Below are 26,674 nucleotides of genomic sequence, written 5' to 3'. Positions count from 1 at the left end.
CAGAATTCGAGAAGGAGACTGGGTCAAGATAAAGCTGCCGCACAGAGACCCTGTCACAGGGTCCAAATTCAGCCGACCCATCCGGGTGGGCAAAAGGGAGACTAATCACGTGTGCACTCAGGACGGGAGAAGATGGAACTTGGAACGAGTAGCGCTGTTTGAGAGAAGTCCCAAGGAAACACCAGGCCCCACTGCTCGGGACCAGATGCACGAAAGCAAGGAGAAGGGAGAAGAACGAAGGGTCAACAAAACACCACAAACCCGAGCAAGGAGATGGTTGGGAGGCAGTAAGAGTGGGAGGAGTATAGCCAGACACCCGATCAAGCAGGAACGGACCGGTGGAGGAAGCAGAGGACATGCATGAAAGTAAGGAAAGCCGAGAAGGTCGACCCCAGAGGGAGAAAAAGAGACCAACAGTTTCACAGACTTTGTCATGGAATAGCACCACCTGCCTTTGTCTTCCAACAAAAAGAGGTATGTAGAGCGTACTCTCGTGAGAGCACACCCAACCTCTTGTGAGAGGACAAAAACAAAAGTAAAGTGCAGCGCGCAAAAAAGGCATTCGCGGCACAGACAGCGAGGGACAGCACCGCAGCCCTAGCGCTCTGACCAGCAGGTTAGCCCCATCCCCTGCCAGCCTGCCACCCCCATTATAACTCCTCCTGAACACTCACATATTAGCCATTGACTAGAATAATCACAGTGAAGCAACTGTGTGCAAGCAGTATTATTTTATTGACTATAAAGGCAGTGTCACATTAGACATTGGGAGTCCATAACAACCCTCACTAACCCAAGCGTCCCTACTCCCCAGATTAGTATTTACTGATTGTTTGTCTAGTATCTGTCTTTCCGATGGTTAGGGCCTAAAGGGAATAACCTTATCTATATAACCTCCCTCTGGTACTTCCGAGGTGTGAACTTCTCTACTTTCTTGTTAGTTCTAAAGGGTCATGGGGTTGTGCCTTCTAGACACTCATCCCTTTCCTTTCACTCCTCTCTCTCAATGTGTCTTCCTCTTCTGTCCCGCCGTCTCTCTCTATATACAACCTATATCCACCCTCTGATGTTACTCTTTCCTGCTGCCCCTACTGCTCTACCTTCTCCTCTCCACTACTACTCCCCCTCTCCACTCCTCTACTACTCTCCCCTGTCCACTACACTATTGTACTCGGGACCAGGTGCACGAAAGCAAGGAAAGGGAGAATCCACTATCTCCTAGTGTTCATTCTATGTTCTTATGCAACCTACTACAAAGCCTGTATGATGTAACCCATTTTAACATGCAACAATGTAACCTAACCTGTGATATTATGTAACCTAATGTAACATTCATTGACTGTAATCTAAGATCATATGGAATTACTGTAACCGCCACTCTGATGTAACTAGCACCTAGCTGCCTCTGGGCTAGGTGCACTTAACACATGTCAAAATAAATAAATTAATATATAAATACTCCCCTCTCCACTCCACTACTACGTCCCCACCTTCTACTCAATCACCCTCCTTTTACTTTCTCAATCACCTTCCACTCACCCTTTACTCTTTCACTAACACTCTCAGCTAAATGTACACACACTCACAACACAGTACCACTTGCTCTCACCAACCAATACTTCACCTTTGATTGAAATGTGCCTTCCTACTATTGTTCACTGTCCTTCCTCCATTTCGTCTCTTGGTCTGCCACCTCTTCCTCCTCTGACTTCACCCAAACAACTCAGACCTTCCTGTTTCCTGCCCCATGCTTCATCTATCCTGTCCTTCTCCGATTGGTCTTCTGCCACTGGTGCCCCGGGCCAATCTCGTCCTGTCTTTTCCACAGAGGAGGAGTTACAGACGTCAAATTACATAAAAAGGGCTCTATGCCCGACCCCTTTTTGTCTGACGGGTGCATCATGGTGGCCTGCATCAGATAATGTTCCTGTACGCATCAAAGGGCCACGCTGCAAATTAATCATAGGTGAGCTTTCTTGTGTACATATTCGTAGCCTCTCCGCGGCTGGCTTGTCAAAGTATGTGTTGGGGAGTGGGGTGCAGCTGCTCCGTCTCTGCGTGCATTGGTGTCAGCAGGAGGTGGTATTTCGGCTGTTACTCCGCCAAGACGGAATTAGTGTTAGCGCCGTGTTGATCAGCAAAGTTACAGCTGAATTACAATCTGGCGGGCGTGTGCACACCCCACTTGTGGTAACATAAATTCCACCTAGCGGAGTTACTGCCGAAACCTGACCCAATTTCGGAACTTCTGTTGATATTCAGCGGAATTACTGTTACCATCGTGTCCATCCTCGGAATTTCCATTGTCGGAATTTCCGCCAACGGAAATTCCGTCGGCGGAAGTACGTTGCGGCCTATAAAGGAAGCATTGCAGTGGCCATTTTGGAAATCACAATCCATCAAAAATCATCAAAACGGAGTGCCATCGAGGACTACTGACAAGCAGAATCATGTCAGGGGAAATCAAGGGTGCCGGGTATGAGAATGCGGAATCCTAAATTTACTGAGCAAGAGCTCACCATATTAGCTGAGCAGGTGGTGGCTCACTCAGATGAGTTGTATGGAGAGCAATACTGGCAGACCTCCCAGAAGCCCAAAAACACATTATGGGCAGACATCCGGGACAAGGTGGTGGCTGTAGGAAATGTCCAACACAATGAGATGGACATGAAAAACGGTGGAACGACCTCAAGGCCAGGGTAAGGAACCTGATTTCAATACAACGCAGGGAGACAGCTGCCACTGGATGCAGCACTGTAGAACCACTCCTGCTCACACCCTGGGAGTAAATGGTCATCTACATCATCTACATGGTTGGCATTGAAGGCGTGGGCACTGCACAGTTTGGAGCCAGCGGCCAGGCATAATCTGGTGAGTACCTGTGTGAAATGTGCATCCATACATGTACAACCCTGCATGAATGGCGAAAAAATATGAATCCATCAAAGTGACATGAGCTCCAGCCAGAAGACCCAATCCAGGCGAGGTCCAAGTCCACAGTGAATTCAGTCAGAAAACCAATGACCCCCATACAAAGAAGCCAGGCAGGAAGTGGAGGGGATGACATCAAACTATCAACATCGCCATGCACGCCAGAAGGCTCAATGCACACCCCCAGCGCACAGCACAACCCCCGCCCCCTTGGCACATGGTGACCACCCATGCACATGCAACACATACAACATGCAACCATTTGACAATAGCATGTGCATGGATGTTAGGCACACAGTCCATCAGCAGCAATGTGCCATGGACAAACTCATTTCACACTCCATGCAGCACATGCCGCAGTGGCTGCTGACAAGGGGTTGCGCTAGTGGGCTCATGTGCAGGGGCTAGGTTGTGGGGTGGGAGGTGGAGTTGGGGATCGGGGTGTGGGGTGGGAGGTGGATTTGGGGAGCGCGGTGTGGAGTTTGGGATCAGGGTATGTCAGGCTCTGAATAAATATCACAACATGTACACACCCAAGGGTATATACCGACACTTGTTAAATTCAACTGTTTTTCTGTGCGAAGGTAATCTCTTTCCATGAAGACAAAATGTATTAGTTATGAAAAATATTCTTTATTTTATATAATGCATGAAAAAACATATGAAAACAGTATAAAAGAGATTTAATGCCTTAAAAGTACATGGCTAAATCTATAATTCAACAATACATTTTAATCATATATATACACACAACCGACTGTGATCCAACACTCTGACTTATCCAAACCAACCACATTCATTCCCATACAAAGTCCATTCATACTGTGCGAACGACGCAAATTAATTAATACGAAAATAGTAATTCTCACAATTCGCCCTCAAGTGTAAAGTGCTGTTCTAAACATTGAATACACCAAACCTTTACAATATTGGCATGTATCGATGAGGTTCAAAATAAATCACTGTTTGTAGTTATTGTTCGTGTAAGGTGTTTATTCTATGGTTGAGTAAATTGTGTATTCAGTGACTCATAGTTGCCCTCAGTGTTACATATGTCGTAGTGAAGGTTAATTGTCCCAGAGTTCCTTGCGGACCATCGGTCCTTCCATCACATCCCAATGTATGTCCTGTGCTGACATGTTTACACCTTCAGAGACATCCGCATCCGAGATAGGGTGTGATTGGGCTTCATCTGCTGGCATTTAAATGCGATGAATACTATCTTGCCTACTTCATCCGGTTTGTACATGAGGGCACCACTGTGGGGCGTAGGCACCTGAATCTGGCTTTCAGAAATCCAAATGTGCACTCAATGCATGGCCTTGTCCTCCTCTGCGCATCACCGTAGGTTTCCTACTGTGGTGTTCCAGGGTTCCTCACAAGCGTTCTCAGCCATGGTGACTGCGGATGGCCAGCTTCCCATGCAAAACATGAATGGACTGTGTGAGGTTGATGCGACTCTTCAAACATGGTACAATTGCAGTCAGTCACATTGCAGGATTTAGCAGTAATCAAGGATTTGTCAGTGTAATGTCATCTGCAAAGCACTTTTCAGTTATGGTGTTGCAGTACATTTTTACTATGGTTGTGGCGGGTGGCCTGAATGCGTTGGGCTGCCTTGCATGGCAGGATACCCTGTGTCATCACTCGAGTACTGTCTGTGTACCGGGGTGGGTTATTCTGTGCACTTCTGTCATGGGACTTGCAGTTGTTACACTTTGCGGAATGGTCCTGCGCGTCAGGTATGCCCATATTTTACCCACGAGCTAAGTGAGCTGTCCTCCATGTCTCTGCATGAACGCTGTTAGGGTGCTTTTCCTCAGTATCATGGCATCATGTTTGGCCCCAGGGTATTGTGCGCAGCAGTGGGTGATTGTGAGGTCTGTGTCACATGGCATTTGCACATTCATTGATTGGTACTGTTTCCTGTTCCTGTATGCCTGCTCAGTTGCCTTGGGGGGGGGGGAGGGTTACCAATGCCAGATGTGTAGAATCTAATGTTGCTATGGTATTGGTGAAATGGGAAATGTTTTTGAAATGTGACTTTGCTGCATGCACCTGCACCCGGGTGATGTGCATGCCTCATTAGCGCATCAATGACTTGGTCCAGCGTTTAGCAAATGCGGGCGGTGACATCCCATGCAATGTACCCACGGTGTGATGGGATTCAACCATGGCACAGATGTATAGGACCGACACCAACTTCAGCGGGGGTTGGGGGGGGTGGCAGTTCTGATTCCAATGGCACTCTGGAGATCGGCCTGGATAAGGGTGAGCAGGTCTGTGATGGTCAGGCGGTCCAAACGGTAGAGGGTCACTAATTGGCGAACCGTTTTTGTCCATGGTGTTGTGCGGACACGTGGTATGGATGCCCTCCACGCCATGCGTCTCCTGTCTCCTTCCCTGCTGGGGTCTTGCATGCTACTGTAACTGTATGTGGAGTAGGGGCACTCAAGCCCATAATGAACGTCTGCTTGTGGCTTCATGTTGGCTGGATGTGTGTTGGGGGAGGTTGTGGCCCTTATATACTCCTCCTGAGGTGATCTGGTGCCCCTGCGCTTGATTTCAATGACCTCTCTGCATTTACCTCCACCATTTTGGTGGAGGTTTATGCGCTGTTTTTTTCCCTGTAATTCCTCCAATTTTTGGAGGAAATGCTGGCAATTCCCAACTTGTAATTTGCCGGAAATAGGTTGATTTTCCATGGGAGGTAATTCTGCCGATTGTTGGAGGATTTACCGCTGGAGCTAATTCCGCGGGAGGAATTTCCACTGGTAGAATTAATGGCATTTTTCTGAGACTGAGAATTTGGCGTAGTGGTAAAGTTGGCGGTAACGGAAATACCTCCAATTTTACCGCTTACCACCAAACGCGTAATGAGGCCCAATGACCATGTCACATTCGTAGACAATCTGTTAAAGAAATATGTGCATGTGCACCGCTAAGCACAGCCAGCACAACCCCTAGACGTGTGTCGTCTCATGGCCTGAGCCTTGCACCTTGTGCATGCATTGACCTTTACTATCGTCTCTCAAGTGTGGGGCCCCTGTGGTCCACACACAAAAAAAAATATATGATTTGACTTGTAATTGCATTTAATTCAAACTCCTATTTTCTTCTCTTCAACAGATTTAAGTAGAGCATGCCAATGCAGGACCGTTTTGTGCAATGTTGGAGAGAAAACAGTTCCCTGCAGCTGACCCACAGATAATCCGGGTCACCAGCCCAGCAAAAAGACCTCCTGCCACCTCCTGCAAGTGTTGCCGTTGAAACACACCACAAGGGAGTACAGGTAGGTAAGAAGGACAAGGAACACGAGTTCAATGAAGCCACTAGTACTACCAGAAAAGCCACATCCCTACTCAGGTGGATTTGAGTCTGGTCCGGTGGGGGTATCGCTTCCTCAAAGTAGTCCCTACAGGCAGCGAGTCGACAAGGGCTGGGGAAGAGCCAGAGGCTGGGTATGGACAACCAGGTGGTCTGCAAAATCGCCCCATGAAAGTGCCTTACATTGCCAAGCATTGATGCCTTTTTTCTTGCGGTCTATGAATGCTACTAGGGAGGGGCAATGGCACTTTATAAAGAGTTGGGGATGGGGGGGGAATTTTGCCATAACCAAAGCCAAATCTGGTAGCCAATTAAACGTGGCATATTGAGAGGTTTATGATGGCTCTCTACAGGGTCCTGGCACTTGGGGCTCCTGAAGTGACTGCCAAAAGCATCAAAATGGCTTCTAGTGCTTCCGCTCAGAGCAAACAGGTTTTTAAGAAGCGTTTCAGTTCCTTAGCACCCTTAATTGCTACCCAAAGACACCCCTCATTGGATCTGCACCCCACACATATTCTCAAGAGAAGCACAAAAAGAACGAAGGGGAAGGGATGAAGCAAAGGCCTGCAAGCTTCCGGGCCATGTGGCCACATCACTGGGCATGAGTTCTTCAACACGGACTGCTGTGTTTAAGTCATGTTTCTGCAATAAGCAAGTGTTGCAGGGTTAGATATTGAACCTAGCACCGCAGCCCTAGAATATTGTGTAATGCTAAGTCATTCTACTAGGAATATCTGGTGGGGAAGAAAACTCTGGTTGTTCTTACTTGGGTTCTTCTTTGGAGTTTCTGCCCTCAACCCCCTTTCCATAACAGACATGTGCCTAATCTTCCTGTATAACGGACAAATAATTCAACCTCTATCAGCACCAATAGTGGTAACTTGTGTTGGTTTCTAGCAAAGATTGTGCCGGAAAGGGCCTTGGACTAGGACGCCTGCTCAACCCTTTACCAGACTTCTGCTTCCATGCATAGGGATGCTTCCACCCATTTAGTATCCTTTTACTGAGGAGCGACTGTTCACTCACACGACCAAGGAACATTGCTGATTTTGGGCCTGCTAACTGTCTTTTGGCTACATATTGCCCCATTCTAGCCAAACTCAGACATTACACCTGCTTCTTCATAACTAACTATGTGCCCCTTAGCTTTCCATCTACTCACCGACCCACTCTCTCTTGGGCTGCACCCTTTTTTCATTGTCTTAACTTGCCTATTTCATCTACTTGTTGTTATTGTTATTTGTTATTCATTGGTTTCTATAGCACCTTACGCCAAGGCGCTTTACAAAATCAATGAGATGGTACAATCCATGAAATGGTGGTGATTGATAGCAGGATACAACAGAACGAAAGTAGACAAAGAAATGCATATAGAAGGAAATACATGATCCAAAGTATCGCAAATATGACAGTCAAGCAACATAAAAACATTTGCAAGATGAAAGCAGCCCACCCCAGTCCAACTAGAAAAAAAGAGAGGAGCCAATTAAACATTTAAAAAGTTGCAAAATATAAAAAGAAAGCCTAAAGAGGCCCTTCAACTAAACAACCCTGGCAGCCAGCAGGGACATAGCAGGAGAGGTCAAAAAGCTCAAACGCACAGGAAGAAGATTGGCAACATGATGTGGTTACCACCCCAAACACACGAAGGCAGGAGGGCAGCGTTCAGAGGAAAGTCCAGCATAGTCCATACCAGCAATCTCCAGCCTACGAGGTAACTCCAGAGATCCCTGGACTTGAGCAGCCACAGCAGGCTGCCCACGGCAAGGGCACCTCCACCCCCATGAGCGGCCACAGCAAGCAGTCATCCACAAGGCAGCAGCGGGCCATCTAGCAAGCCCCAAAGCAGGGTGACCATTCGGGAGTATTAGCCCTTTGAGGCTAGGGAGGTGAGCCTGCTCTGCAAGACCCTCCCTAGGCGTCTGGGCAAGTGGGACCTCACTGGCAGCGACTCCCCCTTAGGGGACAAGGACTCTCATTCCCGCAAGGAACTCCCTGTGCAAGCCACCTTATTTGCATATATGGGACTGCCTCCAGTAATGAATAACGTGCCCTCCTTTTGTTTGGCTCCAGACAATGCTGGATCAATGAAGATGCCCGAAGGAAAAGAGAATATACATTTAGGAGCAAACTTGTATGTAAGATGGACAAGTTGATCAGAGTAATGGAGATAGAGCCATACGCAGGTGAAACCCTCTGACATAGCTACGCCTTGGACCGTTCGACGTGGTGGCATGACCACGACAGCACTGTGGTAGGCCTGGGGTCCGTCTAATAACGCAGACACCCGTGGAAGCGGTAAAGCTGAAACCTCCCATCTGCAAGCATTCGTCGAGGGCGCCATGCTACAGGAACACAGAGAATGGGGCGGTTATGAAGCCCGGAGCATGGAGACAAGGAACCGAAGCAGCAGACCGGTGCGAGCGCCAAACCCTGATATGCCACCCAGGATGAACAAAGGTAGCGGGCTGGAATGGAGAATGGGGAGGCTGGCGGGGGAACATACCTTAAGAGAAGGAACTTGTGGAAACTATGATATTTACTTTGGGACATTGAAAAAGCATACATACACATCACAAGAAACCAAGGAAAGTGAGTGGTGATATTAAGCCCAAAGCTTTCAGAAAGCCAGAATGAGTATCCCATTAGGGATGGAAGAAGTTGCCAAAATTAACTGTTGAAGAGTGGGGGAATCTCTTAACGAGAGTCTCTGAAAAGCACTATGAGTTAAGGTCAGATGTTGCACCAAGTTCTCAAAGAAAGAGCGTAGTAGAGAGATCCCAGGAGTGGTGGTGCCTCACCCATGATAAAGATATAGCAAACCCCAGAAGGGCTGAGTGGAAAAAGAGTGAAATACTCAAAGTCAGAGGACGGACTGTAAGAGAATAGCTTAAAAAAACATTAAGGAAAGTACTGAGAATACTGATAATCAGTACACCATCTGGAAGCCCAGACCTAGGAGTAGTTGACCCGAGCTACAGGTGCTCAAAAATAAGACACTAAACTGAGAACCAGAAAAGACCATTGCAATACGTTGTTTTAAGTAGCCCCTATTATCTGACCCTGACAAGGATTTCCTTGGGGTATATGCACAATGCGCACAGTTTCACTTGGCTATATGCACATTTACTAGTATCATTTAGGTGCCACATACACAACATAAAGTGGAAAGGTAAACCGAACAAGTAATAGCTTCTTCGGTTTATCAATGCCTATATTTCCAACATACAATCATAGGCCATAGCCAATATGGCTACCAGGGCAGGAGCACTATAAAAGTGCCCTATGTTGGCTCTGGGTGAGTTTGGTATTGTGTTACATCGATAGGTGTTTTTTTCGAAGTAATTTTTAATGAAATAATGACTTCAAAAACTAATCGAAATATATAGGGGGTGGGTAAGTTGCAAAAAGGGTTGAGGAGGGTGTTGTGATGGGGATAATAATATAGGGAAACGTGGGGCTTGGTAGGGGGACCCCCCCAAATTTACTTTTAAAAAACAGTTGTCGATGTAGGGACATAGAACTGGTGAGTTGCCTCTCCATGTAAACGTGTTAGTGTCATATGCCGGTGACAGCTTCTATTGCTCTCACAGTACTGAATTTGTAAAACAATAATTTGCAGGGTTCAAATATCTTCTAACACAATTGTGCTGTCCTCGCCCACTTGCCCCTCCCGACTGTTGGCCTGCTCATTAACATCCCTTGCAAAGCCAGCTTAAATGTAAAAAGGGAATGTTATTGCAAGTGTTTACAACAAGACTAAGTCGTGTGTTCACTGCTGTCATATTCTTGCTGTTTAAGTTATTTTGACTCTCCAAGGAGGAGGAAGTGCTACTTCTTGGCAGTGATTGACTCCTTTCAATGGGACTATGAGAGCACTTCTTCCTACTGCCTGGCGTCCAGCGGGACAGTACAAACACGTCAGGGGGGCTCTTTACTTTTAACGGCACAGTACCAGTACTTCTCCAATGAACGTTCTGTGTTAATTCATTAAAAAACAATGAGCAGCAGGTAGATAACTAAGGATAGCCAATCTACAGACTACCAACTGCACTGCTGGCAGCGCTTAGCAACGTCAATGCACTGCCCTTTTTTCAAGACTATTACAATCTATTGGAGTGTGAAGTCTGACTTTGGGAGATACAGTAGTGTGTAATTTCAACCAAGGTCAGCTTCCCAGAACATGCTTTCAAATTCACTCTGAGAGGAACACATTGAACAGTCGACTCTTACTGCACATATGCAGCAAACTAGCACATTGGTAATCTTTTTTTGCATGAATCAAAGTGCAATGTAAGGGAGGAAGGGTCTTTTTGGCCCAGTACATTCTGCATGGAATGGACCTATTGCTAATCCCATCGTGGGGAGACGTCCCCTTGTCTGTCCTCTGATGACAGAAGGCAGAAGCCTTTGGATGACACATACAGACTCCATTTTATGCCCGCCCCAGAACTCCATCTTTTTACTAGGCCTCACAAGGATTTCTAAAAAGTCATCTCTCCCATTGCCCAGCACCGCACACAGCCAGCCCAGACACCCCCTCCACCTCCTCCCCTGTCTGCGCCGCAGAAGCATCTGTCTCACGGAAATACAGCCATGTATTGTTGCAACTCGCCATATCTTTCTCTTCCTCTGAGCTCATTGCCCTGTGTGTGAGCGGGGTGGATCTTGACTTGTGTACTCATCCATCTCCAAAAACCCACATGTGCCCTCTCAACCCCCACTCTCACACCCACCACTCACAAAACCCAGACCTCTGTTCCTTTGATGCCGATACACATTTAATCCCCTGAAGTGACCAGAGCATGCACCCACAGGAGTCCTAAGTCCCCCTGTACCATATATTCAATGAAGAAACAACACCTATCAATCTGTATCATGAGGCACCAGGTAGATCAAACCCTTTTGTGGTGGGTGATTTACTGTTCCTCGGGGCAAAGTATACGCTGGATATATAGTTGTTAGCTGAACTTTATAGCACCTCCACTAAATGTCAAAGTTTAATGTGATTAGTTGTTTCTAGCCTTTTGTCTATGTTGTCAGAATAAAGAGATTAGTTAGATGATCCGTGCCCGACGCCTCTGACCTTCACCCCTTCCAGATGAGCCCAGCCAATCAAGCTGCACCATCCCAGTATGGCCCATGCTGAAACATTGTAGTGAAACAAGGACCAAGTAATATTCATCACCTATATTGTTTGTCACTGTTGACGGAAGTTGTACATAAAATGTGTTGTTTCTGTATTGTTGGCAGAGCGCTCTCAGAGCAGCAGAGTCCTCTGCATGCATCTTTTACCTGATATAAACTTTGTTCAACTTGCAATCTATCTCCTGGTCTCATTCCCTAGTGGGGTGCGTCCATTTATTCTGAGGTTGGGATCTGTGTTTGGGGAATGACCACCTTGAGTGCATATGGTTGTATAACAACCTTTTACACCGAAGTTAAAACATACAATACATCAATAAAAAAAATTATAAAACAAAAACGTGCATATATCATCAATAAATCAGCATTTAAAATTATCAAATATATATCCATGTGCAAACAGTTTGTTAAATGTCAAGCGCGTTAATATTATTTTAATCAATCACAGAATAAAATATTACACTTTGCACGGTTCAAGGGGCGGCTTACAAGCCAGGGCTGGCTATCTGCGGTCTATTCAGATCTGCCAGATTGGTCTATCATCAAGCACTTTGCTGTTTGTTCCCCAGAAAATAGCCTCAGAAAATGAAATGTTCTAAACGCCACAGAGTGCACTGCACATTCCGGTATTACGAGCCGTAGCCTCTGCACTACACACACTCAGCGACAGGGGCCCTCATTACGACCCTTGCGGAAATCAACCGACCGGACCGCCATAGCGTAAATAGCGTTTCCGCCATTGCACGATGGAGCAAAGTGCAGCTCATTCCGACCCATCGGGCACGAGCACCACGCCATGGCGGAAGTGCAAAGTCCGCGATGGCGGAAATGACCCCAAAACGGCCCACACCGCCGCCGTACGGCGCCCTAGGTGCAATACCGCCACCCATCTCAGCGGACACCGCAGTGAGTGCCAACCGGAAAGTACGGTGACCGTAAATATACGGAAACGGAAGTAAAAGCATGGTCCCGGAACGGGAAACATCCCGCCGTACACCTATAAAACCACAAATTCCACACAACCATAAAAAATACTACCCTGAGACACATCCCAACCCGTCATCCACCCTAGTGAAACCAAGAAAAATGGGAAAAGTAGCGAAGAAAGCGTGCGACCGCAAGCGGCAGGTCCACTTCTCCCGTGAGGAACTCACCGTGCTCACGGAGACCCTCCAGGAGAATGCTGCCGCCGTCTTCTCCACGCAAATGACCAAGACGGCACTTGCGAACAAGAAGGCCATATGGGCCCTGGTGGCACAGCGGGTAAGTGCGGTGGGGACCGCACCCCGCAACCCACAGCAATGCAGAAAGCGATGGGACGACCTGCGGATACGCGTCCGTAGCATACTTTCTGCCAACCGCAACATTGCCACAGCTACCGGGGGAGGATCGGAATCACCCATCAAGTTGACCCCCTGGGAAGAAATATGTGCCTCCACCATTGGAATGGAGAGCATAGAGGGAGTCGGAGGGATGGAGAAAGGAGTGCAGACATCCGAAGATTCAGGTAGGTGGCCCAAATAAAACAATGCCAAAACCACAACGTCCAATCATGTGAAGTACCACGTGCCCACATAGTGCAACAGGAACACATGTCCAGGAGAACGTCCACATACATAGGCCTGATAGCACACTTTAAAACTCACATCAAATACATAAATAATTAAAAATCCTAAAAACACCCTCTACACGTGCAGCAGGCACACCCTAACTGCAGGCTGCCAAACAACTGCACCCACACTCCACACACAAATGAAACCACCTCCAAGGCCCCGACCCAAATCACCCTCAGGTACCACCCCAATGCATGTGATACATTGCCATTCCAATTCCCACAGACCCATTAATAACGCTCGCCCTCCTTTACTCCACCACAGGGTCCGATCCAAACGACGAGCTCCAGGACACCCCTACCAGCACACCTGCAAAGAGGGCCAAGACCAACGGCCAAAGACCCTCCACCTCAGCTGCACGGATCAAGACACGGCAGCAGCACAAATCAAGTGGCAGCACACAGGAGGGGACTTCAACAGGCACCCCAGCAGCCAGCATGCCCACAACATCACCACCACAGGTCCCCCCAATGGATGCCACAGTAGGCACTGCTTCTGGTGGCAGCAGCACCATAGGTGATACTGCATTAATGGCAGCATGCTCCGACACAGAAAACGGGGATGTCGAAGTCAGATCCATCCATGACCTGTCCCAATCCCCCTGTCTGTTCCATCCCGTACACCATGAGGATACCACGCAGGGGCACCCACAAGACGACGACTGGCCATCCCCCACAAGCCCTGTGGCAAGGCAACATGAGGTGACCAGCCCCTCTGTGACACCACCGCAAATGGCCATGGCCCAGCAGAGGCAACAGTCCCTCGACCAGGTAATCGTGCAACAGCAGCAACTGGCCACGCTCCTCAAGGACCATGCCGATGAATGTGGGGGCACTAAGGCAGACATAGAAACATCAACTGAGACACTTAGGGCAGAAATGGAGAGAAGTACAGAGACACTAAGGGCACAAATGGAGAGTAGCACCGAGAGCCTGAGAGTACAAATGGAGAGAAGCACCGAGAGCCTGAGAGTACAAATGGAGAGAAGCACCGAGAGCCTGAGGGGGGAAATGCATGCGACGTCCAAAGACGTATGTGCCGAACTAGCCGCAGTGCGCCGTGTGCTCACTGAGCTCTCACAAACCCTTAGGGACATGCATGGACGTGAGCAGGCAGAGACATCATCCGTTGCAAGTTCCGTCCAGGGCAGCCCCCAACGTAGATCTGGGAGGAACCTGCGCTCCACAGGCAGGGGTGCCCCTGATACCCGCAGAGGGGGCTTGCAATAGCGTCTGCCCACTGACAATGAGCATCTATGGACACTGGTGTTCGGGGGGGAGGTAGGAGGGTGGAGGGGGTGTGTTGGGCTCACTTGGGTGGCGGGTCGATAGGGTGTTTAACATGATATCACATATGCCATAAACAATGCACGATCATGCAATGAGATGTGTGGACATTGATCTTTGTGTACGAGGCCATTATAGGCGTACAGTCCATATTGTGCATGTTCCAGACACACAGTGCCACGAGTCCCGTGTCCATGTATCAGCCACCAGGCGTGAGTGCTAGAAGCATGCATCTATGAGATGCTGACGAATGTCACGGCCCTCCTGTGCCTCGCAGACTCCTTGAGGTGCTGCCTCATCCCCACCCTCATCATGACCATCTTCAGGTGCTTGCAGTTCTGCGTCAGGGGGCATGGGCACATTTCTACGTACGCACATGTTGTGTAGCATGACACATGCCATGACCATCTTTGCAACCTTCACATGGCGGTACAGGAGTGCCCCGCCAGACCTGCTGAGGCAGCGGAAACGAGTCTTCAGTAGGCCGAATGCCTGTTCTATGACTACACGGGTACGTGAGTGGGCATGGTTGTAATCCTCCTCATGCTGGTCCCGTGGGTTCCGGACTGGTGTGAGGAGCCATCTCTTCAGTGGATACCCGGCATCACCTGTATGTGGACAAGTAAGGAATTTTGAGGAATGCCATTGCTACGTACGCACCCCCCCCTTCCTGCCAGGTCATTGCCGCATCACATACCCCACATCATCATGCATGAAATGAGACTCACCGAGTAGCCAGGATCTGTTCCCTGCGTGTCGCTCCATGTAGCGTGGTATAGTAGAGTTCCTCAAGACCATAGAATCATGGGTTGATCCAGGAAATCGGGCACAACAATGTGTAATGATCCTGTTGGAGTCACACACCATTTGTACATTCAGAGAATGAAATTGTTTTCGGTTGCGGTACTGGGCCTCCATGGCATGTGGGACGACCAATTCCACATGGGTGCAGTCGATGGCACCAATGCAACCCGGTATGCCGGCAAGTGCATGGAATCCCACTTTTGTGTTGGTAATTTCCTGCTCCGAGCGTGGTAGAGAGATGTAGTCGTCTGCGTGCTTCAGGAGGGCATCGAGCACTTGCAATAGTGTCCGTGAGAACAGTGGCTGTGATATGCCATGCAACTGTCCGACTGTGTGCTGGTAGGTGCCTGTGGCCAGGAAGTGGAGTACAGACACCACCTTCAGTAGGGGTGGGATGGCGGTTGGGCTATCTATCATGCTGACAAGGTCAGCCTGTGTCATGTCCACAATGGCGGTTATGGTGTCCCGGTCCAAACGGTAGAGGGTGTGGATCTGCTCATCAGTGAGGTTGAACGGATGTGCTCGGAGGCGTGGGATTGCGGGCTGCCTGCGTGGTGGTAGTGGCTGTGCTGGCGGCCCTTGCTGGACCTGCCTTGCCCTCCTCCTCCTCCTGCGTCTCCGCCGTGCGGCCGGTTGTAGTTGGTGTTCGTCTTCTTCTTGAAGTTGGAGTACTTGCAGTGCTATCAGGTCCCCCAGGGCCAACATAGCTAGTCCTGCCGGTAGCATTTCGGAGTGGGTGTGGTTGTGGGAGGAGGCTGGGTGTGCAATTTATGTGTTTTCAGGCTGTATGGCCTCCACCTGTGGTGATTAATTCCACCTGTGCAAGCTGCACTCCCCTTTGGGCGAGCACGTCCCGCACACAACGCTGCAATTCGACGAATGGCATCTTGCTATTGCAATCATGTATTTGTACCCGATGGCAGTGTAACATTGGTTGATATGTTCATTCGGCTATGGTCCCATTGTTTCACATACTATCTTTGCAGTCGCGAACAGACTTGTGAAGGGTCAGTTGAACGTAGTACTCGAGTAACGCTGGACCCTCATGCAACACTGTACCGAGCTTCACCGACGGGCGGGGTGTCCCATTTGTGAGTGAAGGCAGTTGCCGTTTTCACACACAGCCGCACTAGATGGATTAATTTGTGATTTCAAGCGGCCACAGTTGCCTTTTCGACGTGATGTTGCAAATGAGGAATTCGAAGGGCGGCGCTTTCGGTTTTCAGCTGGCGGCGAGGAGATGCCCACAGGTCTGACTGCAAATATAACGTTCTATTGTTCAATGTCCTTGGGACAGGGGCCATGGCGAGGATGCAATGATTGATATGAATAGTTTGGGATGCGCAATAGCGACGTGGGCGATGAGGCCGGACGTTCCCAAATACATGTTACTTCACAACACTGGAATTACGGGCTGGGGCACAGTGGATTTTGCAGGCTGCATAACGCACAGACTCAATGGAAATTTCACATGTTATGTGAGTATGGAGACAGGCGTTTTCATTACGGGATGAGGGAATGATGTATGGATGCATGGACAGATGATTTGATACAGAGTTTGCCATGTACAGGGCTTCTTGGAATCTATCCGCCTCCCCTGCGCTATGTGATGCAGGGCTGCCATAGTGGGACCATCGTCTATCTGGCCTTGTTGAGCCCTCCCTGTCTCGACGTGCCTTCAGACACTTGTGTCTATGCACGTTACCAATCCCATCAGATGGATTCTGTTTTAACAGACGCATGCACAGGTACACTCGTTTGTGATAGTGTTTTCACCTCGATATAGATAGTTATGATTCGCAAGTGGTTTTTGGGTGGTGATGATCCTTTGGAGTGGGCTAGCATGCATATGGCTGTGGATTTGGTGTGATCATTGAAGTGAGTGATTCAAATGTAGTTCTGATGGCCATACTATTCTTTTTCATTTCATTTGGTTGACAGGTATCTCCTCCCCTTTTGCCACTGCCATCTGTATGCCACTCCTGCAGATGGATTTTACTCCCGACACCTGCTGCTTCGTGTTAATCAGTGGAGCAGCATTACGATCTTATGGGACGATCGCCAATGGGCCACATGCCCTTACGCAGTAACATTTCGGCCTTTCAGCTGGACTAGTGCCTCCCTATTGGGACGGCCCTGCGGTTCTAGGCGCTTCCATGTTGCCTTTTCGTACGGGAATGTAGCCCCTGTGTACCATGAAGGAACAGGGCGTCACACAAGAAGTAGCTGGTCATTTATTGCGGATGCAGCCCACAATAATGAAATATATTTTGGAGTTCATGGCCTAATGGCTGTATGGGCTTGGAGAATTTGTTGTGCATTAAATTTCTATTCTGATATGAACCGTGTAGCGTTCTTCTTTGCAAGTGATGTGGCATGTTACTATTTGAGGAGCGATGTATTGTGAGGAGATCTGCATTGGGTTCCAGCTTCGGGGTATAGTTGCGTGGTACTGTGCTGGGCGCGTTTGCCTACGAAGCCCAGTGAGGTCAGGGATGAGGGCTGCCATTATGACTGTTTTGATGATGTCATGCTCAGGGGCGGGGGATTAGCTTTTGTGTAACAGATGCCGGTCAGCCAGTTGGATAGGTGGTATGATGTGATTATCGGAATATTGCTGGTCGTGGCCGGTGCCGGTGCATCTGACATGCTGATCTCGCGGGTGCTGATCTGCCCGCCAGGTCAGACCTGGCGGGCAGAAAGGCACCTGCAAGCACAACACATAGTTTGCCGGTCCGGAAACTACGGTACCGGCAAGCTTACTGGTACCGTAGTTCCTGGACCAGCAAATTTATAATGAGGCCCAATGTTGTGAATAACTTGCCATTGATCTATAATGGTGTGAGTACATACAATTGTCCTGACAATGCTTGGTAATGGTGTGAGTCAGTACTCCAGATAAGATTTTGAGGTGGGAGTATTTTACTCCCTATTTTTAAACTTTGAGCGTAAATGTGATTTCAAGAGAGTAAAAATTACTTTTCTCCTTTGCAAGAGAGTAAAATGTGTGTGACATCCAGTCGACATGTGCAAAAACGGTATGGAAATCATTACTATGCAGCAGCTTTCTGCATTGTGACAGAAGACACCTTTCATTATTTTTCCAAGGTCTTGCCATTTGATCGCTCCTGTATATATTTAAATGTTGAAAAAACAAAAACCTAGCCAATTACATAGTAAATCAAACATGAACGTTTTGGTGTTTTGAGGTTCGATAGCAGACTTGTCTTTTGATGTTTAATGAAAGTCCTCCTGGAGCTATTACTACCTAATTGTATGCCAATGTTGTGATACAACAGTGGAAAGAGGCAATGACTCCATGCTAAATTCTATGTCTAATCTCATGGTCAAATGGTTATTTATGTAGCGCTTTTGGCAAAGTGCTGCACATAGTACATATTTATCACAATTCATAAAGTTGGTACTGATGCCTGCAGCATGTAATAAACAAATAACATAAATAACATAACAGAACACTCCTTTATCGACCTCGAAAGGATGAAAGGCTGAGTTGGCATTGCCGGGATTCGAACCTGCAACCTATAGATCATGCACAGATTGCAGCAACGAGCGCTCAACCGGCTGAGCTATCTTATCAGCAAACATCCTTCAGAGGTCAATAAACTGAGTATCGACTGAGGTATAATAATCACAGGGCCTAGATGTTGGACGATCCATGTATGAAGCGCTACATAAAGTTAAATACCTATCTGGATTATCACAGGGACAGATTTTGTTGAGTTTCTATTTCAATTACAAATGTTACTTTCTTTAGTTTGTTTTTGAACAGCGCATGCACTTCCTGGAGAGTGAGGTTTTAATTGCAATCTTGAAGATTTGAGAGGCTAGTAATGACAATCACTCACCCTTGAGCAAAGACTCTGCTGCCACTGACCATTTATAGTAATGTACCCCATTGACTGCAAGGTTGAATGGATGTAAACTATACTGTGCATTCTCATCATTTTACACACTGTTTTTATAATTAGAGTGTGAATTAAATTATAAGTGTAAAAATGATCTGCCTCTGCATGATTATGCACACAGCACAAGAACTCTGAAAAATACAATTGTGCAATACTGGTTTGCTTTCACTGGGAATAAAAACATACTTTGTTACAAAAGATTAATTTTCAATTGCAACTTAGTTTCCATCTTATTAATTATACAATTCTAAAATGCTAGGAAAATAAATATGCACAGTGCTTCTGTTTGCTCCATGACCATCAGCACAACAGAAGCTGAATGAAAAGAAACCATTCCTTTTATCACAGTGTGCAGTTTCTTTTTTTGAAAGACTTCAGATAAATACATTCTGTTTCGGAAGCTTTTGTTCCATGGCTTGCAATTACATCCATGTAGATAAATATCAAAAGAAGCGTTCTGATTTCTGTCAGGTAACCTGACCTTGCACTGCCCTCTGCTCTAAACTTGTGTGTAAATGTACAAAGGAAAATAATAAAGCTGTCGTATTTACAAGATTTTCATGCGTGAAAAGGCCTATTACGCACCTACACGGTAATTCATAGAAATTAGCGAACAAGTGGCGCAAGCGGCTGGCGCACAGTGTGCGCGTGCGAATCTCTGCACCAGCCGCGTGCGCTAAAATCCAAAACCAGCCGTGGCGCACAGTGGCGCAGCGACCCTGCAGCAGCGCCAGTTACGTCCCCAAGAACGCCCTTTGCGCAAGGAAAAGCCATCAAAATCCCCAATCCAGCGCAAAGGGCTGCGCTAACCCTGTACCAGTATACAGGGCTGCCACACAGCACACGGCAAGCGGGGAACGTGTATTACCGGGGTTCGCGGGAAGTCTCACACGCAATTTGAGCAGGGTACGTGTATTTCAGGGGTGCGCGGGAAGTTTCACATGCGATAGGCCCTGTGCGAGTGGGGTACGTGTATAACTGGGGTTCACGTGAAGTCTTACATGCCATTTGAGCAGGGTAGGTGTATTTCAGGGGTGCACAGGAAGTTTCCCACGCGATAGGCCCTGTGCGAGTGGGGTACGTGTATTTCAGGGGTGCGCAGGAAGTTTCACACGCGATTGGCCCTGTGCGAGTGGGGTACGTGTATAACTGGGGTTCGCGTGAAGTCTCACACGCGATTTGAGCAGGGTATGTGTATTTCAGGGGTGCACGGGAAGTCTCACACGCGATAGGCCCTGTGCGAGTGGGGTACGTGTATAACTGGGGTTTGCGCGAAGTCTCACACGCGATTTGAGCAGGGTACGTGTATAACTGGGGTTTGCGTGAAGTCTCACATGCGATTCGATTTGAGCAGGGTTACGTGTATAACTGGGGTTCGTGTGAAGTCTCACACGCAATTTGAGCAGGGTACGTGTATTTCAGGGGTGCGCGGGAAGTCTTAAACGCGATTTGAGCAGGGTACGTGTATTTCAGGGGTGCGCGGGAAGTCTCACACGCGATTGGCCCTGTGCGAGTGGGGTATGTGTATAACTAGGGTTCGCGTGAAGTCTCACACGCAATTTGAGCAGGGTACGTGTATTTCGGGGGTGCGCGGGAAGTCACACGCGATTTGAGCAGGGTACGTGTATTTCAGTGGTGCACGGGAAGTCTCACACGTGATAGGCCCTGTGCGAGTGGGGTACGTGTATAACTGGGGTTCGCATGAAGTCTCACACATGATTTGAGCAGGGTACGTGTATAACTGGGGTTCGGGTGAAGTCTCACACGCGATTTGAGCAGGGTACGTGTATAACTGGGGTTCACGTGAAGTCTCACATGCGATTTGAGCAGGGTACGTGTATTTCGGGGGTGCGCGGGAAGTCTCACACGCGATAGGCCCTGTGCGAGTGGGTTATGTGTATTTCAGGGGTGCGCGGGAAGTTTTACACGCGATAGGCCCTGTGTGAGTGGGGTACGTGTATTTCAGGGGTGCGCGGGGAGTCCTACACGTGAATTGGCAGTGTGGGTCCTCCCAGGTGTTCCCTCTACACCCTCCACGGCCCCTGCAGGCAGCCCACACCACAGGGGACTACCCCGCACCCCTGGTCATGTCCCTCAGGCAGCCACATGGGCATGCCCCCCAGCCAAGCCACATGTCAGCTTGCACCACTGATCACCAACTCATGTCCCCTTGCACCCTCACCCCACAGCAGTCATGGGCACCTGCCAGCAGACCCCCACTCATGTCCCACACATGTCCCCCTGCACCCCCGCCCCCCAGCAGTGCGGGGCACCTGCCAGCAGGCCCCCACCCATGTCCCCCTGCACCCCCACCCCCCAGCAGTCATGGGAACCTGCCAGCAGGCCCCCACCCATGTCCCCCTGCACCCCCACCCCCCAGCAGTCAGGGGCACCTGCCAGCAGGCCCCCACCCATGTCCCACCCATGTCCCCCTGCACCCCACAAGTCAGGGGCACCTGCCAGCAGGCCCCCACCCATGTCCCCCTGCACTCCCACGCCCCAGCAGTCAGGGGCACCTGCCAGCAGGCCCCCACCCATGTCCCCCTGCACCCCACCCCCAGCAGTCAGGGGCACCTGCCAGCAGGCCCCCACCCATGTACCACCCATGTCCACCTGCACCCCCACCCCCCAGCAGTCAGGGGCAACTGCCAGCAGGCCCCCACCCATGTCGTCCTGCACCCCCACCCCCCAGCAGTCAGGGCCACCTGCCAGCAGGCCCCCACCCATGTCCTCCTGCACCCCCACCCCCCAGCAGTCAGGGGCACCTGCCAGCAGGCCCCCACCCATGTCCCCCCTACACAAAATAATAATGCACAATCATGGCCCACTTCACCAAAAAAAACACTTCACACCACCCCATTCTTGAGACGCAATGATTTCCCAATCCACCCCACACTGACATGCCTATCTCAAGACACAAACCAAAAGTCAACTATGTACATCAACACATGTCCGTCACACACATACACTGGTTGGCATTGATTGTGTAAACCCACATTTTCACATGCATCAACCCAATGAGGGAATCCCACACATGGACCTAAAATTTGAAAATGTATTATGTACATAAATAAATCAATGAAAAGAAAGCATACAAAAATAGCAAAAATGAAATGAAAAGCATGTGAAAAAGATGAGTGAATGAAAATCATAACCAATCCAAAAAAATTTGCAAGAAAAACAGTCCAAACTCTCCCTCCACCAACGCAAATCCAAAGTAAAGGAAAAGAAAATACATTGCTTCATGTCCATGATGAAAAAGGAAAATTCAAATGAATGTATAGTCCAACTATTTACAATCCAATGTGAAAAAAAAAAAATAACAAAAAAATATTTCAAATAAATCCATTGTTGGAGTATGAAAAGGGTCCATGAGCCCAACCAAAGAAATGAAACCTAGCTAACAAACTACCTAAAAATACAACTATATACAAATTTGTGTGGCATTGTCCATTCACTACAAATAAAAGGAAAACGAAAAGGAAACCTAACTCTAATTCCTATTTACAATGGCAGCCGGCTAGTCCGACGGCTCACTTCCCGATTTCCCGGGCCAGGGCATCATCGAACTCCTGCTCGATGTCCCGGAGGCGGTCCTCTTCCATGGCCCTGAGGGTTCGCAGGGACGACGACATCTGGACCTCCAGGTCCCTGCGAATTGCCTCGAGGCACTCGGCCCGCCTCAGAGCCCTACGCATGGAGTTCTCCGCCCTGACCATCGTGAGCCGTGCCTCTTCCGCCCGCTGCCGCTCCGCATCTATAGCATGGCCTAACCGCTGCCACACGGAAGACACTTCCAGTCCTGGGTCCTCCTGCCCTCTGGCCGATGCCTGCCCCTCCGATGTTGAAGGCCCAGAGCCATCATGGCTCCCACCTTGTTGCTGCTGCTGCTGTGCCTGTGCCCTGGCTCTTGCTGCCTGCATGTCCTCCTCCGGCTGGGGTGCAGTTGTCGAGGTGGCCACCCCTGCTGGACGTCCGACTCCCGACTGTGGCAGGGATCTTTCCTCCACCAGCCTGGCCGCAGGGTCAGAAGCAGCTCCACAGGGTACCCAGGTGATACATGGGTGGGAAGATGGCATGGAGGACGACTGGCGCATAGGGGGTTCAGGTGAGGAGGGGGTCGGAACAAGGTCCAGCAAACGGAGGAATCCGGCCCTGGTGACCTGTCCCAGTAGGTCAACGCGGCCAACGAGACATGCGAGATGATGTGCAGTGTCCTCACGAAAACACTGCAGGTCACCTCGCATGCCCCGTTGACGCAACGCCATCCCACTCAGGACAGGCTCAACCCGGTCCCGGATAGCCACGTCCGCAGGGAGAGGAAGGCCAGTTGTTGTAAGCGGATCCCCTCCCTGAAAACGGGTCTGGACGTAGGCATCCCTGCTGGTGCAGGATGATGCAGTCACAGGATCAGGGACAGGATTACACACAGGCACCTCCGCGGCGGCCTGTGCTGCCTCCTGTCCCAGCCCCTGCACTGCACCACTAGCACCAGTGGAATCCCCACCTCCAGACCCCGTGCCTGTCCCTTCCACTGCCTCCTCCTCCACCAAACCCCCCACCAACCTGGATGACTCTGTGCCATCTTCCTCCGTCGGACCCTGTGGGGTCTCAGCTGCTCCTTCTGCTGCCGAGAAGTCCAACTCCGACCTCTGCCTCTTGGACCTACCCTCGGCAGCTGCGGCCTGGGACACGGCACCGGACTCCTCACTCCCTGATGAGATGACAACTTGGGAGGGGAGCCGGGCCTTGCGTCTCCGGCTGGCGTTGCGATCCCTGCCGCTGTGCCCCACAGCACCCTCTCCGCCCTCTTCATCAGTTGACGCTGCAGACAGGGAGAGAAAGAACACAGGCATCAGGGCACTGTACAATGGACTGATACACACATGACAGTTGCACATGAGTGGCAGTGTCAAACTTCAGACATGGCATCACAATCCCCAACACACATGTCATTTCAACTCACACACATGAGCAATTCCACAGCCATATCGCACCAGCCAGTACCATCCATACACATACAACAGCATGAGCATCCGAAGGTGAGCCTGACGTCAAATGAAACACGGGGAGTGCACAACACATGCACACACGCCACCACACTTATATGCATGTGTACATGTCCACCAACTGTCGCAGTGATGAGATCACCATCCATGTCACATCTGGCATTCAGCCCTCTACATGTCAGTGTCACATGCATCCAAGTTGCATCACAGTTGCACACTTGTCAAATACACACACATGCACATGTACACAGTGCAGATACATGCAGCAGGAACCACCATCCATGTGTGACACCAAAACCATGCCAACGTACATACACAGAATTTCAAACATGTGTGCTCCCACATCTGCATTTGGCCTGCATGCTTACCCACACATACACCATCCATTTGTCTCACACATGAGAGGACTCGCATGTGTCAGCATCACCCCCCTGTACATACACATCCATACATGGCCATTCAAAAACACATGTGCAATCTGCCCACTACAGGCACACCACGACACGCACAGCGTACAATCAGTATGCATGTACACTTACCGCTCGACTCCAGACGGGTCTGCCTCTCAAGGACCTGGACGTGGAGCGTTGGGCATATGCGTTCCAAGACCCTCATTTGGTGTTCCGACAGGTGGCCCCGCGCCCCTTAGCATCCGCTGCCTTAAAGAGGTGCCAGGCCTTGTTGAGGGTCCTGGACCTGAAGTCCTCCCAGGGCTTCTTTACATATTGTAAATCGCGGACTGCCACGTTGATGGCAGTCACGATGTCCATCCAGATCCTGGTCCGTCCTTCCTTGTCGGCGCGCAAACTTCCGAAGAGGGCATCATACTGCCCCAGGACTTGCTCCACCAGGACACCAACTTCGGTGGCAGTGAAGCTGGTGGCCCTCTGCCTCTCTTGCTGGGGGTTGCCAGTGGTGCCAGATGTTGTGCCCGACATGGCAACCCCAGAGGCAGGAGTGGGTGGGCAACTGGGTCCTGGGGCTGGGCTGTGGAGCGATGGTATACCAGTCGGGAGTCTTCAGTTCCAGCAGGGGTGGTCACAGCAACTGCACCCCTGGCTGATGTGCAGGCAGCAAATAGCAGGGCACTTGGGCAGCAGGCAGTCAGGCAGCAGCAGATGGCAGGTGGGAGCGTGCTCGGGGCTCTGGGGGGCAGTAATTCGGCCTTCTGGGCAGGAGCGTGGTCTTCCGTGTGTTGTTGCGTGGCCAGCTTGATACGGAGTGATTTGGCACGTGAAAATCTTGCACGTCTGCGTGTAATTCGAGGAAAGGCCCTTAGCGCGTAAGCGCGTCAGCACATGTACCGGTTTCATTGGACCAAAGGCCTTTAGCGCGTAAGCGCGTCTGACGTGACGCACGCGGGTGTTCCCCTCATAGCACGTGATGACAGAGCCCACGTGGAAAAACTGCATGTCTGCGTGTCATTGCGTGTAATTGGAGGAAAGGGCCCACGCACACGCGTATATGACGTGTATGTGTGGGCCGGTTTAAAAGCAACGTGTAGGACGCCATTTCCTTGTATGTGCTTTTCGTGGAGAGCGAGTGGGTGAAATCTGTACTTCTTGTCGGTTCACACGCGATTACTTCACAGCGTTTCTAGTTCGTATTCCCTGTTACCTCTGACAGCTTTCATTTTTCTTCATTTTTTGGGCCGGTTTCCTCAAACAGCGTTCACTTCTCCTTTTGTCCTGTCTCCTCAGACAGCGTACAATTCTTCTTTTGGCGGGGGTGTTGCCAACGCGCACACAAGCTTCTTTTTCACGTTCTTTTTCCAGGCAGACGGTGAGTCGCGCACGTATTTACCAACTGTGCTTGCCCCGTGTGTCGCGTACCCCTTCAGAGGTCATTGTAGGCTGCGTGTATTACGTGTATGCTTATTTTTGTGTTTCTGGGTGCCACAGCGTAGTGCGGGTTCATTTTTCCATGTACGTGGTCTATGAGGGGTTGCATGCACGTTAGTTTTTGTTTTTGGGCTGCCTGTGCGTTGCGTGACCCGTCATCTTCCCCCAGGGGTCACAGACAGCCTTGTTAGAGCACTAGGGTACGAATTCCATCTAGTACCCTACCCCTTTGACCCCCAATTGCCCAGGACAATAGTTTACTGCTCCTCCCATACGCACAACAACATCAGTGCCATGGTTGGGAGGCGACCAAGCGGTAAGGGAGGCAAAGGTGGCCGACCTTCAAAAGGTGGACGTGGTGGGCGCACTAGGGGACGTGACCGGGATTTGCAGGGTGCCCCTACACCCCCATGTGTGGAGGACCTATCAGGGACACCCATCCCCCCCCATGGTTGAGGGAAACGTGGCTGAGACCATCCCAGCTCAGCCCTTGTTGGACCAGCCCATTGTGGCACCTGATCTGGCACAGGATGACTCCCAGGCTGACTTCCAGGTCAGCAAGTCTAGGCCACGTATGGAGGTGCAAGTTGTTGTCACCAAGCCACGTGGATCTGGGGCAGCTATGTCATCTGCTGCCCCAAGTAGGCAGGGTGGGAAGGCTGCAGGGGCAGCTGCAGCTCCATCCGCCCCAGCTCTGACTCTCCCAGCCAGGACAGTGTCGGTCCAGGTCCATCAAACTGACGTTCCACCTGCCAACAACACCTTGCAACCAATGCCTGCACCAAGACCTAT

The 26,674-nt window shown here is 49.8% G+C and overlaps 1 protein-coding gene and 1 long non-coding RNA gene across 7 annotated transcripts in view; one reads left to right on the top strand and one right to left on the bottom strand.

The window, feature by feature from the left end:
* Positions 1-26,674, top strand: part of LOC138567091 (uncharacterized) — a 229,927-nt gene that overhangs the window by 87,785 nt on the left and 115,468 nt on the right. Inside the window, exon 2 of the long non-coding RNA XR_011302099.1 lies at positions 6,061-6,223. This is a non-coding gene — a long non-coding RNA (uncharacterized lncRNA). The remainder of the gene's footprint in view (positions 1-6,060; positions 6,224-26,674) is intronic.
* The window catches only part of TM7SF2 (transmembrane 7 superfamily member 2), a 224,692-nt gene that overhangs the window by 106,869 nt on the left and 91,149 nt on the right, over positions 1-26,674 (bottom strand). The gene's annotated exons all lie outside the window — the stretch shown is intronic.

The sequence above is a fragment of the Ambystoma mexicanum genome, chromosome 2p (genome assembly GCF_040938575.1).
Source record: "Ambystoma mexicanum isolate Mex_15411 chromosome 2p, UKY_AmexF1_1, whole genome shotgun sequence".
In the NCBI taxonomy this organism is placed as follows: domain Eukaryota; kingdom Metazoa; phylum Chordata; class Amphibia; order Caudata; family Ambystomatidae; genus Ambystoma; species Ambystoma mexicanum.
The sequence above is the reverse complement of the archived record's forward strand: the minus strand, read 5'-3'. Positions and strand labels throughout refer to the sequence as shown.